This window comes from Ixodes scapularis, unplaced genomic scaffold (genome assembly GCF_016920785.2).
Source record: "Ixodes scapularis isolate PalLabHiFi unplaced genomic scaffold, ASM1692078v2 PGA_scaffold6__148_contigs__length_123643588, whole genome shotgun sequence".
In the NCBI taxonomy this organism is placed as follows: Eukaryota; Metazoa; Arthropoda; class Arachnida; order Ixodida; family Ixodidae; genus Ixodes; species Ixodes scapularis.
The window spans coordinates 31525923-31542194 of NW_024609881.1; positions in this window are offsets into that span (position 1 = coordinate 31525923).

Below are 16272 nucleotides of genomic sequence, written 5' to 3' on the forward strand. Positions count from 1 at the left end.
TTACAAGGTGGTCCACAAGGAGACGCACTGCAACAGCCTCCAGAGGTGTGCGGAGTGGAACTTGACAGCAAGCGACTCCACTCTGCACAACCACCGCAACGCCACCAGAAGGACTGGAAGCAGGACGGTCTTTCCTAAAAACCTGATGATGTCTTAAAATGTTAAAAGAATTAGAGTGAAGATGAGTTTCTTGCAAGGCAAGAGCCATAAAATGATTGATATCATCAATATTTCTTAAAATACCGCGACAGTTCCATTGCATAAAATGTAACTTTGTCATCTATTGAAAAGTGCGTGAATGTGTAAATATAAGGAGATAAAACCTAGCAAAATGAATAAAACTATGGAGAGCCAACTCGAGCTGAGTGGAAGATGTGATCACGATACAACAGCTACCGGGGCTATCACTTGGGCGCTACTACAGGTTGCTTCTTTTTAGATTTACGAGAAGCTGTCTCCCATTCCATACCATCCTGGTCGGACCCAGGAGTAGACTGGCTGTCAGCATCAGTTGGTATCTCCATGTCCTGGGAAGTGTCCGATGGATGGAGCATGACAGAGCTGGTCCGGCCTGGCACGCGCGGGGGAAAACCCCGGCCACGACCGGATGGAGGAGTGGCGGACGAGCTGGGCCAGGAGTCACCCAAGCTTGTTTTCCCACCTCCTTTCACAGGAGCTGCATGGGTACCATGCTGCTCCTTCGGTAGGGGGACCCTCTCCAGCGAGCAGGAGCGAGAAGCTCGCTCCTTCCTAGAAGGGGACCTAGGAGAGGGGACAGGCGCGGCAGCTGCCGGCCTGTCCTCGGATGGAGGGGCAGCACGCGTGCTACCACCAGGGACTGGGGGAAGCTGCTGCTGCCCCTGTCGGGGAGCTGGGGCCCTGAGGTCGGCCGCCAAGATCTCGGGAGAGACCTGGCAGACCCTTGACTCCGAGCGCGGTGCAGGGCCCCTGCGCACCGCCTCAGCATAACTACCCTTTGACAAAAAGGAAAAACGTAAGTAAGAGTAAGATTAAGGTTTTAATGGCGCAGCAGCAACTGAGGCCATAATGCGCCAAACAAAATGTTTATTAAAACTCAGCAAGACACATGCTAGACTAGAGAAGATTTTTATAACTTGTGTAGATAACCAGTTTTGTTAAGAAAATTAAAAACTCGTCTAAGTGGCACTAAAGCACTGTCACCAAGTAAAAACATAGGATGAAAGGGTAGATAGTCTCTAAAAAGTTCAGGAAAACATGATACGCGCAGTTGATGATAAAACCTACACTCCCATAGAATGTGTAAAATTGTAAGTAATTCCCCACAATGGGCACAAAGTGCAACTTCTTCGCCACAGAGGAGGTACATATGCGTCAGACGTGAGTGGCCGATTCTCAAGCGACAAAGCATAACCTCGAGACGACGGTTTCTGTGAAATGAACTTTCCCAGATGCCTATCATTGGTTTAATCACGTGGAGTTTGTTGTTGGTTTCAGTGTCCCATTCTAGCTGCCAAGTCTTTAAAAGAGATTTCTTTAAAAGTGGCTTAAAATCCTGATAGGGCAGGCCAAAAGATGCTATTGATGATGATGATTGGGGTTTTTTTGGCACAAGAGCAACTTAGGCCATATTGCGCCAAACAAAGGTTTTTCTAAGAGGCTTAAAAGTATAATCTATACGAACTGGAAGCTACAGCTGGTGTAAAAAGCCAGTTTTATGAAGGAAATTTAAAACTCGATTGAATGGTACCAATGGTTGATCGCCTAGCAGAAAATATGGGTGAAAGGGAAGGTGACCTCGAAAAAGTTCTGGAAAACATGATCGCCGCTCTTGGTTTAAAGATTTGCAATGCCACAGGATGTGCAAAACAGTCATAACTTTCCCACAGTTGTCGCAAAGTTTAACGTTCTCACCACAGAGCAGGTGCAAATGAGTCAAACGGGTATGACCGATCCGTAAGCGGCAAAGGAGAACTTCAACCTGACGGTCTTTATGGGAGGAACTCTCCCACACTCCCAGTTGGGGCTTGATAACATGAAGCTTGTTCTCTTTTTCCATATCCCAATCCAACTGCCATGACTTCATAATTGATTTCTGGATGATTGGTCTCAGGTCTTGGTGTGGCAAGCCAAGAGGCAGTTTTGGGGACTCTTTTGCAGAGCCAGCAAGCAAGTCTGCTTTCTCATTGCCGGAAATACCTACGTGGCTAGGAACGCAACAGAATTTGATCAAGTGTCCTAGTTGAAGTGCTCGGTTTAACCATACCCGAAGATATTGTACGAGAAGGTTCTTACTGTCTGTTAAGGACGAAATGGCTAGAAGAACGCTCTGGGAGTCGACAAACAGAATTGCTTTCATGATATTGTTCTCCAGTAAGTACTCAACAGCCATTGAAATGGCATACAATTCAGCAGTAAAAATATTTGCACAAGTGTGGAGTTGTCGAACTTCCCTGAAGGTAGTGGAGTAAACCGCACACCCCACGAAGGTTGATGTTTTTGATCCGTCAGTGTAAAAGTGTGAGTAGTCCTTGTATTTCTGTTCCAATTCGGCGAACTCCCGCTGAAGAACGAGTGGAGAAGTAGTTTTCTTTTTGTACTTGGCCAGTGACCAGTCACAAGAGATTGGCAGAAGGTCCCAAGGCGCAACTCTCTCATTGCTCCTCAGCAAAGCAGCTTCACTAAAGGGGAGATGGAGCGATGTTGCCATGCTCTGCACTCTGAAACTCAGGGGTCGAACAATGCTCGGCTTGTTTTCATAGAGTCGGAACGATGTAGAAGGTTGAAGGGCGTCGAAAGTGGGATGTTGAGGATAGCTGTATATCTTGTAAGCATAACAAAGACTCAAATATTGCCTTCGTTTTTCCAAGGACATTTGATGTGTATCAGCATACAAGCTAAGTACAGGTGATGTTCGAAACGCTCCCGTGGCAAGTCTGAGCCCCAGATGATGGACGGGGTCCAACATCTTTAGGCCAGACGGACGCGCCGACCCATAAACAATCGCGCCATAGTCCAAGCGGGACCGTACCAAAGAGTTGTACAGTCGCAAAAGGCACCGTCTGTCAGACCCCCAGGTTGTATGCGACAGTACTTTGAGAATGTTTGAAGAACGTAGGCATTTATGTTTCAACTCCTTCAAGTGGGGTATAAAAGTGAGCTTTTTATCAAATATTATTCCTAAAAACTTGTGGGCCTCCTTTACAGATATAGCAACATCATTCAAGTGCAACACTGGATCTGGAAACAGACCACGGCGGAGAGAAAAGGGAACACAGATTGTCTTTTCGGGGGAGAACCTAAAGCCATTTTGATCAGCCCACCTGCTCATCTTATTGATTGTGAGCTGCAGTTGCCGTTCACAGCTGGACAAGTTACAAGAGGAAAACAATATTTGCACATCGTCCACATACATTGAATAGGATACAGATGGTGGTATAACTTTAGCCAGACTATTAATTTTCACGGCAAAGAGTGTAACGCTTAATACTCCACCCTGAGGGACGCCATTCTCCTGGGGAAAAACATCAGACAATATGGAGCCCAACCGCACTTGAAAGGTCCAACCCGTCAAGAAACTTTGAATGCAGCGAAGCATGCGACCTCGGACACCATATGAATACAAGTCTCGAACTATCCCATATCTCCAAGTCGTGTCGTAAGCCTTTTGTAGGTCAAAAAAGACAGAGACACAGTGCTGGCGATGGACAAACGCCTCCCGAATAGAAGTTTCCAGGCGGACAAGGTGGTCAACCGTGGAGCGGCCCGCTCGGAAGCCGCACTGATTTCTATCAAACACACCCTCTGCCTCTAAAAAGTGGACAAGACGGCGATTAATAAGTCTCTCATAGGTTTTGCCCAGGCAGCTTGTCAATGCAATCGGGCGATAGCTCGTCGGTAAGGAGGGGTCTTTGCTGGGTTTCAGTAGAGGAATTATGTGTGCCATTTTCCAGCAGTCAGGAAAACAAGCAGCATCCCACAATAAATTAAAAAAAGTGAGCAAACTGTTTAAACATTCAGGCGATAGTCTCCTTAACATCTCGTATTGAATCCTATCTGGCCCAGCCGCAGAGTCGTTTTTGACGCCGAGAGCCAGTTCAAGCTCACACCGTGTAAATGGCTTGTTATAAGGAGCACCCTGACCACCAGACAAAGGAATAGTTTGTTTTTCTGCTACTGATCGAAACTTCTTAAAAGATTCGCTATAATTGGCCGAGTTAGACACTTCCTGGAAGTGTTTACCAAGAACATTTGCTTGTTCTTTAAGCGATGTTGCTGATGGAAAAAGAGGTATCCTGAAAGACCGATAGTCTCCCCTGATCTTCCTAAGATGATCCCACACTTCCTTTGAAGAAACAAAACTACTCAAAGAGGTTACATACTTTCTCCACGAACTGCCTTTAGCTTGCCTTCGTGTCCAGCGAGCTTTGGCTCTTCTTTTCTTGAATTCAAGTAGATTCCTTTGAGTGGGATAACGTCTGAAGATGCACCATGCCTTGTTTTGCAACTTGCGTGTTGTGGAGCAGTCCTTGTTCCACCATGGCTTGCACTTCTTGGGGAGTCGTCCAGAGGTCTGGGGGATACTGTGCGATGCGGCATTTATAATCGCTTCAGTAACGTACAGCGTCGCATCTTCAGGGCTCTTATTTACGAGAACAGATGAATCAATAAAAGCCTCCAAACGAAAAAGAGACCAATCAGCCTTTTCCAATTTCCACCTTGGAAGTCGTGTGGGAATGGAAGGAATTGGCATCGTGCTTTCTAAAACAATAGGAAAATGATCGCTCCCAAAAGGGTTATTTAAAACAGTCCATGAAAAGCATGGAAGTAAAATTGGTGATGCAATAGAAAGGTCAATGGATGTAAATGATTGATGTGCTGCACTAAAAAATGTAGGTTCCCTCCCATTAAAAAGACACAACCCAGATGATAATAAAAACCGCTCTACGACACCTCCACGTGAATCCTGGCGAGCGCTACCCCACAAAGGGTGGTGGGCATTAAAATCGCCTAAAATCAAAAAAGGTTGAGGTAGTTGTTTTACAAGTGACTCAAGTTCACTGATATGCAGTGGAGAGTTAGGTGGCAAATAGAGAGAAACAACAGTGATCAAGCGGTCAACAAGAAGGTGTACCGCTACAGCCTCTAAGGGCGTAGAAAGGGGTACCTCCGAGCAAGCAACACCACTCTGCACCACCAGTGCCACTCCTCCCGACGTATTTGGGGAGAGTCTATCTTTCCTAAAAACTTGGTGCCGACGTAAAATCTGTGTATGAGTGTCATTTAAATGTGTTTCTTGCAGGCTGAGGGCGATTGGTCTCAACTCGTCCATAAAATAATTTACATCATCTATATTTCTGATAAGGCCACGGCAGTTCCACTGCATAAAATGGAAATTGGTCATTGTTTAAAAAAGGAGATTAAAATATGAATAAAGAAGAAACACTGGGCGAATAAATGAAAGTTCTAAAGCTGCTGCATGTGGCATAAATTAATTTACAATCTCACGTTGGAGGGATCACAGGTTTTTTGCCTTTGCGTTTACTTTTAGAAGTCTGCCACTCCATGTCGTCTTGGTCAGACGCATGAGTGGAGACTTCTTCACACTCATCCATGGCCTCAGTTTCCTGAGGTGAGGCTTTTCCTGCTGGTTTCTTTACGGTCGGGGAACGGGGCGCCATGCGCCGCCCGCGACCAGACCCAGCCAAAGGGGCAGAGGAGGTGCTGGGCGGAGCGTCACCCGAGTCCACCCGTTCCTGTCCCTTAGGCGCTGCAGGTGCGGCACGAGAGCGTGCCGCTCCTTTGATGATGCTCTCTCCAGGGAGTGTGGGCGAGAGTATACACCCTTCTCCCTGGAAGGAGACTGCGGAGGAGGGACGGTTGCAGTAGCCACCGGCCCATCCTGGGTCTGGGAAACAGCCAGAGAGGACAAAGGCTGTTGTCCCGTTGGAGCACGAGGGTTCTCGCACTCTGGCCGGGAGGGTCGGTAGACCGCCCGGCCGAGATCGCACGCCCCGGAAGCTGAATCTTCAGCTGGGGCGTGGGGGACTGCCGTGGCTTCCCATAGTCCAAAAATGACGTCTGGGTTGCCACTGCAACCTTCAGTGGTGCAGGTCCCCGCTGCACCACTTGGGCGTAGCCGCCTTTTTGCACGAATGCAAAGCGACGGCGTGCTTCAGGATAAGAAAGGTTTTCTTTGACTTTCAAGGTGAGAACCTGTTTCTCGTCTTTCCATGTCTTGCATGATCTGGAGTATGCTGGGTGAGGTTCTGAGCAGTTTACGCAGTGTGGGTTGTTGGTAGATGTATCGGCTTCGTGGTCGGTCTTGCTACACTTTGCACAGGTGGCCTTTCCACGGCAGCTTTGAGAGCCATGGCCAAATCTCTGGCACTTGAAGCATCTACGGGGGTTTGGCACATAAGGCCGAACCCTGCAGCGCAGGTACCCAGCCCTCACAGCTTCAGGAAGGACGGTCGATTGGAAAGTGAGTACCACATGTTTTGTCTTCAGCTCGTTCCCGTCACGACGCATGGTGATACGCCTTGCAGCTGTGACACCTTGGTCAGAGAGGCCTTCAACAATTTCACTTTCAGAGCTATCAAGAAGGTCATCCTCGGAGATAACTCCTTGAATGCTGTTTAACGTTCGGTGGGAAGAGACAGAGACGTCATAGCCAGAAACAGACGTTAAGCCTAATAGCGCACTACTCTGCTGATTTGTTTCCACCTCAACAAGTAAATCCCCAGAGCTCATTTTCTTTGCTTTGTAGTTTCTCCCAATTGCACCTTCAAGTACCTTTGCTACTAAGAATGGGGACATTTGTGAGAGTCGTTTATCACCTTCAGAATGTATAACTAAAACTTGGAGAATTTCGAAGGAAGGTCAGGTGTTTTTGCAGTGGTGGCTTCGGTGCGGACCCTTTTCAGGGCCCGATCAGTGGTTTTTTGCCTAGAACCCATAAAGATGGGAGAAAAGTTCAGTGCCCGGGTGCACCGCCCACCACGGAGCCCAACAAGGGGGTAGGTAATGTGCCATAACAAGAAAGGCTTGGCTGACACAATTACACTACCAGTGCTGCCCGGGCACTATACCCTAGTGTGGTTGCAGGGACAGGACCTGTTTCCACTCAAGGTTAGCCCTTGCCGCCTAAGAAGGTGAAAAAAGAAGGAAGAGAGTGCAGAAGAAAAGAGAAAGAGGTGTAAGGAAAAGTGAAAGAAGGAAGAAGAGGGTAGAAGAGGCGACTGACTGAATCATCCTGGTCGGGCCAAGCCAGGACACCCGTCTACGAGAAGCAGGGGTCGAAGCGGTGTATTGCCTCGCCCGGGGGGCCCCGAAGGGTCCAAACATACCCCGGACTCAGCTCAACCACCAGGGTCCCCTTTTCCCCGGACACGGGTACGCCACGCACAGCCAGACGTGGGTGGGCGAACCCACATGGCTCGGGGTTCGTAGTGACGCCACTCACCAAGCACCTACAAAAGTAGGTGCCCCCTGCGTGCGGGTATGGTGGCCCACGTGGCTGGGGTCCGTGGTGACGCTACTCACCAAGCACCTAGCACCTAAGGTGCAGGTGCCCCCTGCGGGGCTCGGGGTCCGTGGAGACGCCACTCTCCAAACACCTGCTTTCACAGGTGCCCCCTGCGGGGAAAAGATGCTATTGAATCTGTGGCAGATGCAGCCAAGCGATCCGCACTCTCATTCCCTGCAATTCCCACGTGACTTGGTACCCAGCAAAATTTGATATTACTTCCAAGGCGCAGAGCTCTGTTTACTTTAAAACGAACATGTTGTGTAAGTACATTCTTTGTGGAAACTCTGGAAGAGATAGCAGCTAAGACGCTTTGTGAATCGACAAAAATGATTGCGTTCAGTACACTGTTATCCAGAATATGCTCAATGGCTAATAAAATACCATAGAGCTCTGCAGTGAAGATGCTTGCCATTGAGTCAAGCTGCACAGCTCTTCCAAAGCCACTAGAATAAACTGCGCAACCAACGGAACATAAAGATTTCGATCCGTCGGTGTAGTATTCGGCGCAACCGCTAGATATCCTTTCTTGCAAAGATAGAAACTCTTGCTGAAGAAACTGTGGAGCCACGGTCTTCTTACTGTATTTGGTAAAAGACCAGTCACAACATACGGGTAGCTCGTTCCAAGGGGCAATTCTCTCCATAGATTTTAGCAAGTTAACACCACTTGTGGAAGGGACAGGGAGGTTGAGAGAGCTACAAATACTTTGAACTCGAAAACCTAGGGGGCGCACAATTGTTGGCTTGTTTTCAAACAAATTACAGAACTGAGGAATTTGTAAAATACTATAAGCAGGATTTTTCGGATCCGAAAGCACTTTGTAATAATAACACAGGCTCAAGTACTGTCGGCGTTTTTCCAGAGACATTTGATGCGTGTCCACATACAAGCTTAATACGGGTGACGTGCGAAATGCCCCAGTGGCTAGCCGGAGTCCGAGGTGATGAACCGGATCCAACATCTTTAGAGTGGAAGGTCGTGCCGAACCATAAACAATCGTTCCATAATCCAGACGTGACCGAACTAAAGCATTGTACAAACGTTGGAGGCATCGTCTGTCAGACCCCCAAGATATATGTGACAGAACCTTAAGAATGTTTGAGGATCGCAAGCACTTTTGCTTTACTTCCTTTAAATGAGACTTGAATGTAAGCTTTTTATTGAAGACCATGCCTAAAAATTTATGTTCCTGCTTCACCGATATTTCTATGTTATTCAATTGTAAGATTGGGTCCAAAGTCAAACCTCGTCGCACGGAAAACGGCACACACACAGTTTTCTCTGGGGAAAACTTAAAACCATTTTCATTTGCCCACTTGGTCATTCTGTTTATTGTGAGCTGCAGTTGCCATTCACAACTGGAGAGGTTGCAGGACGAAAAAGATATTTGCACATCATCCACGTAGAGCGAGTATGAAACAGATGACGGTATAACTTAAGCCAGACTGTTTATCTTAACTGCAAATAAGGTGGCACTTAAGACTCCGCCTTGGGGGACCCCATTTTCTTGCAAGAAGACATTGGATAAAGTCGAGCCTAATCGGACTTGAAATGTACGCTCACTTAAAAAATTCTGCAAGCAACGCAGCATACGGCCACGCACTCCACAGTTGTATAGATCTCGAAGGATACCATACCTCCACGTAGTGTCATATGCCTTTTCTAGATCGAAAAACACCGACATGCAATGCTGCCGGTGTACAAAGGCCTCACGTATGACGGTCTCAAGTCGAACCAGATGGTCCATGGTGGACCGTCCAGCACGAAAGCCACACTGCTTAGTGTCAAAAAAGTTTTTCTCTTCCAAAAGGAACATAAGGCGGCGATTTATAAGCCTTTCATAAGTTTTCCCCAAGCAGCTTGTAAGTGCTATGGGGCGGTAGCTGGTAGCCAGAGAGGGATCTTTTCCAGGTTTCAGCAAAGGTATAACATGGGCACTTCTCCAAGAATGTGGGAAAGCAGCAGCTTCCCATAGGTAGTTGAAAAAGGACAACAGGTGGGACAAAGATTCATGAGACCGGTGCTTAAGCATCTCGTAGTGAATTCTGTCTGGCCCAGGTGCAGATTGCTTTTTTAGGCTGAGAGCAACTTCCAGTTCACACATTGTGAACGGTCTATTGTATGCAGCAGAGTTGAAGCTTGACATTTTCTGCTTCTCAGCGGTAGACCGGTACTTTAAAAACTCCGTACTGTAATTGGAAGAGCTGCAGACATGCTGAAAATGTTCTGCGAGGAAGTCTGCTTGTCCTGTTAGAGATGCTGAGATTGAAGGAAAAAGTGGAATCCTGAAAGCATGGTACTGCCTGCGAACTTTTTTGAGACGATCCCAAACTTCTTTAGCAGTAACAAAACTATTTAAGGATGAAACATACTTTGTCCATGAAGCCCACTTGGCTTGTCTTCGCATCCACCGAGCTTGTGCTCTTTTTTTCCTAAACTCTTTCAAATTAGGGAAAGTTCGAAAGCGATGAAAAGTTCCCCACGCCTTGTTCTGGCTTTTCCGAGTGGAAGTACATTCCTCATTCCACCAGGGCTTGCACCTCCGGGGAAGATTTCCTGAGGTCTGTGGAATTGAAGCAGAAGCAGCATTTATAATGCATTCTGTAACGTAAAGCGTTGCATCCTCAGGAGTCATATGAAGAAAACAAGGAGGGATCAAGTGTAGCTTCTAGACCAAAAATAGACCAGTCGGCCTTTTCCAACTTCCATCGTGGAAGGCGGGTTGGTATCGATGAAACTGGTAAAACGCTCTCTAAAATTATGGGTAGATGGTCGCTTCCAAAAGGATTGCCTAAAACGTTCCATGAAAAGCATGAAAGTAGAGATGGTGATGATAGTGATAGGTCGATCGATGTAAAAGCATTGTGGGCAGCTCTAAAAAATGTTGGTTCTTTCCTATTGAGCAGGCAGATTCCACTTGACAATAAAAGCCTTTCAATAACTCCACCTCGAGAGTCTTGACGAGAGCTTCCCCACAAAGGATGGTGGGCATTAAGATCACGAAGAATTAAAAAAGGTTTGGGAAGTTGTTTGATGAGTGTTTGAAGTTCACGGAGATGCAGCGGAACATTAGGTGGTAAGTAGAGTGATACTAGAGTGATGAGGCAATCAAGAAGGATGCGAACTGCAACTGCCTCGAGTGAAGTTTGTAAAGGAACTTCAGCACATGCCACTCCACTTTGAACCACCACTGCTACACCACCCGAAGGGGTTGAGGAATGGCGGTCCTTCCTAAAAACTTGTTGATGACGCAAAACCTGCATGTGCGAATCAGTCAGATACGTCTCCTGTAGGCAAATAGCAACAGGACGGAGCTCATCAAAAAACGAATTGATGTCATCTATGTTACGTAGAAGGCCGCGGCAGTTCCACTGCATAATGCCTATATGCTTAGCCAGTGCAAAAGTGAATATAAAAACTGGTAAAAAGTAAAATGAGGTGACTATGGCTTAAAATCTGTTTTTTTTTGCTCGGGGCGTTTTTCTTCGTTACAGCCCCTTTCTGCTGGCCAGTAGAGTCACTGGTGGCAGAAAGAGAGGAATAAGATCCAGCGAGGAGACCTTCCTCGCCGGACTTGGGTCCACCCTCGTCCATAGGCTCCTCAGGGGGAGCCGGAGGGAGACCCGGTGGAATCGGCAGCCTTAACGGCTCACTAGGTCTCTGTTGGGTCGAGACGCGGGGTTGTCCCCGGCCTCAAGGAGGCAGGGAGGCAGGGGCGGCGGGGGTTGCCGTCTCTTGCTTCAAGGTGGACATTGAAGGAACAGCGTCCACCATGTGGTTGGGGTGCAGTGCAGCTGGCATTGCACCCGCGGGTTTTAGAGGGGACACTGAAGGGAGACACACCCCCCCAGGAGGGGTCTGTGTTCCCGCCGATGCCATTACGGGTCGTGCGGGTCCCCTGCGCACGACCTCGGCATACCCTCCTTTCGATAGGAAGGAGAAACGTTTTTTAGCCTCATGGCAGGAGATGTTTTCTGTGGTCTTCAAAGTATTTCTTTTTCTTCTTTCCAATTTGGACAAGAGCGCGAGTATGCTGGGTGACGGCCATCACAGTCGACACATCTCGGTTTGCTCTCACAACTGTCAGCAACATGCATGCTCTTTACTGGAGCAGTTCGCGCAAGTGTCACTTCCCCGGCAGCTCCGTGACCCATGGCCGAACCTTTGGCATTTAAAGCACCGCTGGGGATCCGGCACATAGGGGCGAACACGGCACCGGAGGTAGCCGGTTTTTATGGCCTCTGGGAGAGTGGTGGTGTCAAAGGTCAGTATAATGTGTCTTGTTTTACGCTCTACACCCTCACGACGAAGGGTGATGCGACGAGCGGCAACAACTCTTTGGTCTGAAAGGCCTTCAACGAGTTCTTCCTCAGACGAGTCCATTAGGTCATCCTACGAGATAACTCCTTGAACTGTATTAAGTCTGCGGTGTGGAGTAACGTTTACTTTGTATTCAGACACAGCGTTGAGAGTAAGAAGGGCATCAATTTGCTTTTTGGTGCTGATCTCAACAAGAAGATCACCGGACGGCATCTTTTTAGCAGAGTAATCTTTCCCAACGATTCCTTCCAGTACCTTGGCGACTAAGAAAGCGGACAGTTTGGCAAGTGGTTTTTCTTCGTCAGAGTGTAAAACCAGGAATTTTGGAAATTGTTCGAGTACTTTGGATGTTTCGGGAGTGACTTGAGCTTCGGTGCAGCCCCTTTTGGGGGGCCGATCAAAAGGTTTAAGTTTGGAACCCATATAAAGGGGGAGGGTTTTCGGAAACTGTGGTGCACCGCCCACCACCGAGCCCAACAAGGGAATAGGTAACGCTCCATAACAAGAATGGCTTGGCTGAAGACGTTACTCTATTAGTGCTGCCCAGTTTCTATAACCAAGAGTGGTTCTGGACAAGGTGTCTGTCGCCACCCAAGCCCTTGCCGCCAAAGGAGTTGAAAAGGAAAGAAGAGAAATGAGAAGAGTGAAAAGGAGGAGAAGACAAGGGTGAAAGTAGAGAGGGGATAGTAGAAGTGGCGACTAGACTGAATCATCCTGGCCGGGCCTTACCAGGACTCCCGTCTACGAGAAGCAGGGGCCGAAGTGGTGTATTGCCTCACCCGGGGGGCCCCGAAGGGTCCAAACCTACCCCAGGTTCGGCTCAACCACCAGGATGCCCTTTTCCCCGGACACGGGAAAGCCACGCACAGCCATACGTGGGCGGGCTAACCCGCATGGCTCGGGGTCCGTGGAGACGCCACTCTCCAAACACCTGCTTTCACAGGTGCCCCATGCGGGGCGTCCTCGGAGATTGGTTGGTTGGTTGATTTGGTGTTAATGGCGCAAAAGCTACTAAGGCCATAGAGCGCCAAAAACAAGACTATTGCTGGAAAAGGTTTAGAGAGAAAAAAAGAGGCTTTAGTAGCCAGTGATTAGATGAAAGATGGTAATGGGGTACCAAAAGGTAAAAGGATGATGGGCATGATCTGTAGGTTAAGACAGCTAAAATCGGTGTAGAAGGCCGATACTATCTAAAAATTTGAAAACATTAGTATGTGTCACAAGAGAATCATCACTTAAGAGCAGAGCTGGGTGTAGTGGGACTTGTTCTTGATACAGCTGCGAAAAATACAAAAGCCGTTCTTCATGATAAGCAGGACATTCAACTAGAATATGAAGAATGCTTAAGGCATTGTCACACTGCTCACAAGTGGGGGCATCTTCCCTACGAAGGAGGTAGCCATGAGTCAGATGAGTGTGACCAATCCTGAGCCGGCAAAGGACAACCTCAAAAAAGCGTTCCTGGTGGCGTGCACTCTGCCATTCGCTCAAAAGAGGTTTGATCATGTGCAACTTGTTGCCAATTTCTTGGTCCCATTCAGCCTGCCATTTGCACTTCACGTGATGCCTGAGAAGGCTTTTGTAGTCTGTATAAGGAATGCTGTGGAGGTCAACTGTTCGTTTTACACAAGTACTTGCTGTTAGTTTGCTGTCAAATGTAAGACCCAGAAACTTGTACTCACGCTTCACAGAAATTGTGGAGTTGTTTAGTGCAAGAACAGGTTCTGGAAGTAGTCCGCGTTTCCGAGAAAAGCACACACAAACTGTTTTATCTGAGGAAAACTTAAACCCATTTTGATTGGCCCAGGTTGATAGCTTATTGATAGTTAGCTGAATTCGTCGCTCACACAGTGACAGATTGCAAGACGACACAGATCTGAAGGTCATCTACATAGAGTGAATATTGCACCGATGGGGGGATAGCCAATGCAAGGGAGTTCATTTTGACAATAAACAAAGTGACACTAAAAACGCCTCCCTGAGGGACGCCATTTTCCTGGACAAACACTTTAGATAAAGCTGTTCCTATCTGAACACGAAAGGTGCGCCTGCTGAGGTAGCTCTCAATGGTACGAAGCATTCGACCACGGATACCCATATCATACAAGTCCCTCAGTGTACCAAAACGCCAGGCTGAATCGTAGGCTTTTTCGAGGTAAAAAAATACAGATAGGCAATGTTGTCTATGAACGAAGGCCTCACGCACGACTGTCTCCAGCCGTACTAAATGGTCAAGAGTGGACCGAGACGAACGATAGCCGCATTGGTTCACATCTAGATGTCTATTTAGTTCAAGGAAATACATCAATCTTTTATTAATTATTCGTTCAAGAGTCTTTCCAAAGCAGCTAGTGAAAGCGATAGGCCTATAACTAGCTGCACAGGATGGATCCTTACCGGGCTTGAGTACGGGTATGATTGTTGCCATTCTCCAGTCCAATGGAAAGTAGCCCTCAAACCAAATACGATTAAAAAGGTATAAAACAATATTAAGTGTGGAAGGATGGAGATGTAGAGCCATATAATAATGAATACCATCTGGACCAGGAGCCGATGACTTAGAGTTTTGGAGCACTATGTTCAGTTCGTGTAAGGTAAAGGGGGCATTATAAGCTTCGCGTTCACCACCGGATGTTTTCAGTACCATACTTTCAGCTTTCCTTTTATGTTGCAGAAAAGCAGGCGAGTAATGCTGCGAGCTGGAAATAAATTCAAAATGCTCGCCAAGGATGTTGCCCTGCTCTTCAAGATTGCTTGGGCATTTTCCATTTCTGGAAAGAAGTGGAATAGTGAAAGCATGATATGAGCCATTTACTTTATGAATCCTGTCCCATACTTCCTTGGAAGAAGTACTACTATTGATAGAGGACGCATATTTTTGCCAGCTCTCGCGTTTCGCTTTCCGACTAATGTACCTAACACGAGCTTTCATTTTTCGGAAAGATATCAGGTTGTCCCGAGTTGGATAACGTCTTAGAACACTCCAAGCTTTGTTTTGCTGTTTGCGACTCTCTTTACAGTCTTCATTCCACCATGGCTTCAGTCGTTTAGGGAGCTGTCCAGATGACCGAGGGATTGAGAGTGACGCTGCAGTAAGAATATGAGATGTTAAAAGATGGCCGAGCTCATCAATCGAAAGCTGATCGAGGCGAGAACAGGCCAGGAGTGATGACTGCTTAAAAAGGCTCCAGTCTGCTTTTTCAAACTTCCAGCGTGGATGGCGCGTAGGTGAAGACTGAGGAGTGTCGTTACATTTTAAAATAATGGGGAACTGGTCACTTTCATGGGGATTCTGATCAACAGTCCATGAAAAATCGGGTAGCAGATTTGCACTGCCAATAGAAAGATCGATGCATGTAGATGACAAGGATGAAGAACTAAAATATGTAGGATGGCCAGTATTAAAAATGCATAATGACTGTGAAAATAATATGGACTCGATTATCTTTCCACGTGTATCTGTATGATCACTTCCCCAGAGGGTACTACCGTATTTGCACGATTCTAACGCGCCCCCGATTCTAACGCGCACGTCTCTTTGACTCCCGGATATTCGAAAAATAACTTGATGCCGATTCTAACGCGCAAGTAAGAAAAAGTCAAGGCTGAGCAACACATACCTGATAAGAAGTATTTATACAGCACAAAAAAGAATACAAATTGACAGACTAGTCGTCGTCAGAGTCCGACGAGAGGTCCTTGTCACTTTCCACGGACCACAGGCAGTCGTCTTCGGTTCCGTCCAAGGCGTTGGAGATGCCGCACTTCTTGAACGAGTGGGCGACCATTGCCTGGGGAAGTGCCTTCCACGCGTCGAGCACCCACTTGGCGAGGTCGTTGAGCGCCGCTCTTTTGAGACGTCCTGCTGGCGTCAGAGCGTGCTCGCCGTCGATGAGCCACTCGTTGTAGGCAGCCCGGACGCGATCCTTTATTGGCTTGTTGAGGCACACGTCCAGTGGCTGGAGTTGAGATGTCATTCCGCCTGGAATGACAACGAGATCGGTGCGGCACGCCGCGAGCTTGTCCTTCACACGCTGGGTGATGTGACACCTGAAAGAGTCCAACACTAGCATGGACCGCACGGCTAGGTCAGCTCCTGGCCTCTTCCTCCAGACGGAGTCAATCCAATCGACCATCAGGTCCGTGTCCATCCACCCTTTCGGGTGCACTCGGACGATCACATTCGCGGGGAATGCCACGTTTGCCGGCAAAGTCTTCCTTTTAAAGATCAAATATGGGTTCAGCTTGTGTCCGTCGGCCGTGCAACAAAGCATCGCTGTCACCCTGTTTTTCTCGTTGCCGGAGGTCAGTATCCTCACTTGCTTAGCGCCTTTCGTCTCCACCGTGTAATTTGACGGCATGTCAAAAAACATGGGCGTTTGGTCTGCGTTGCCCATTTGCCCAGCGATGTAGTTGTTTGTGCGGCGGAGCATAATCACAAA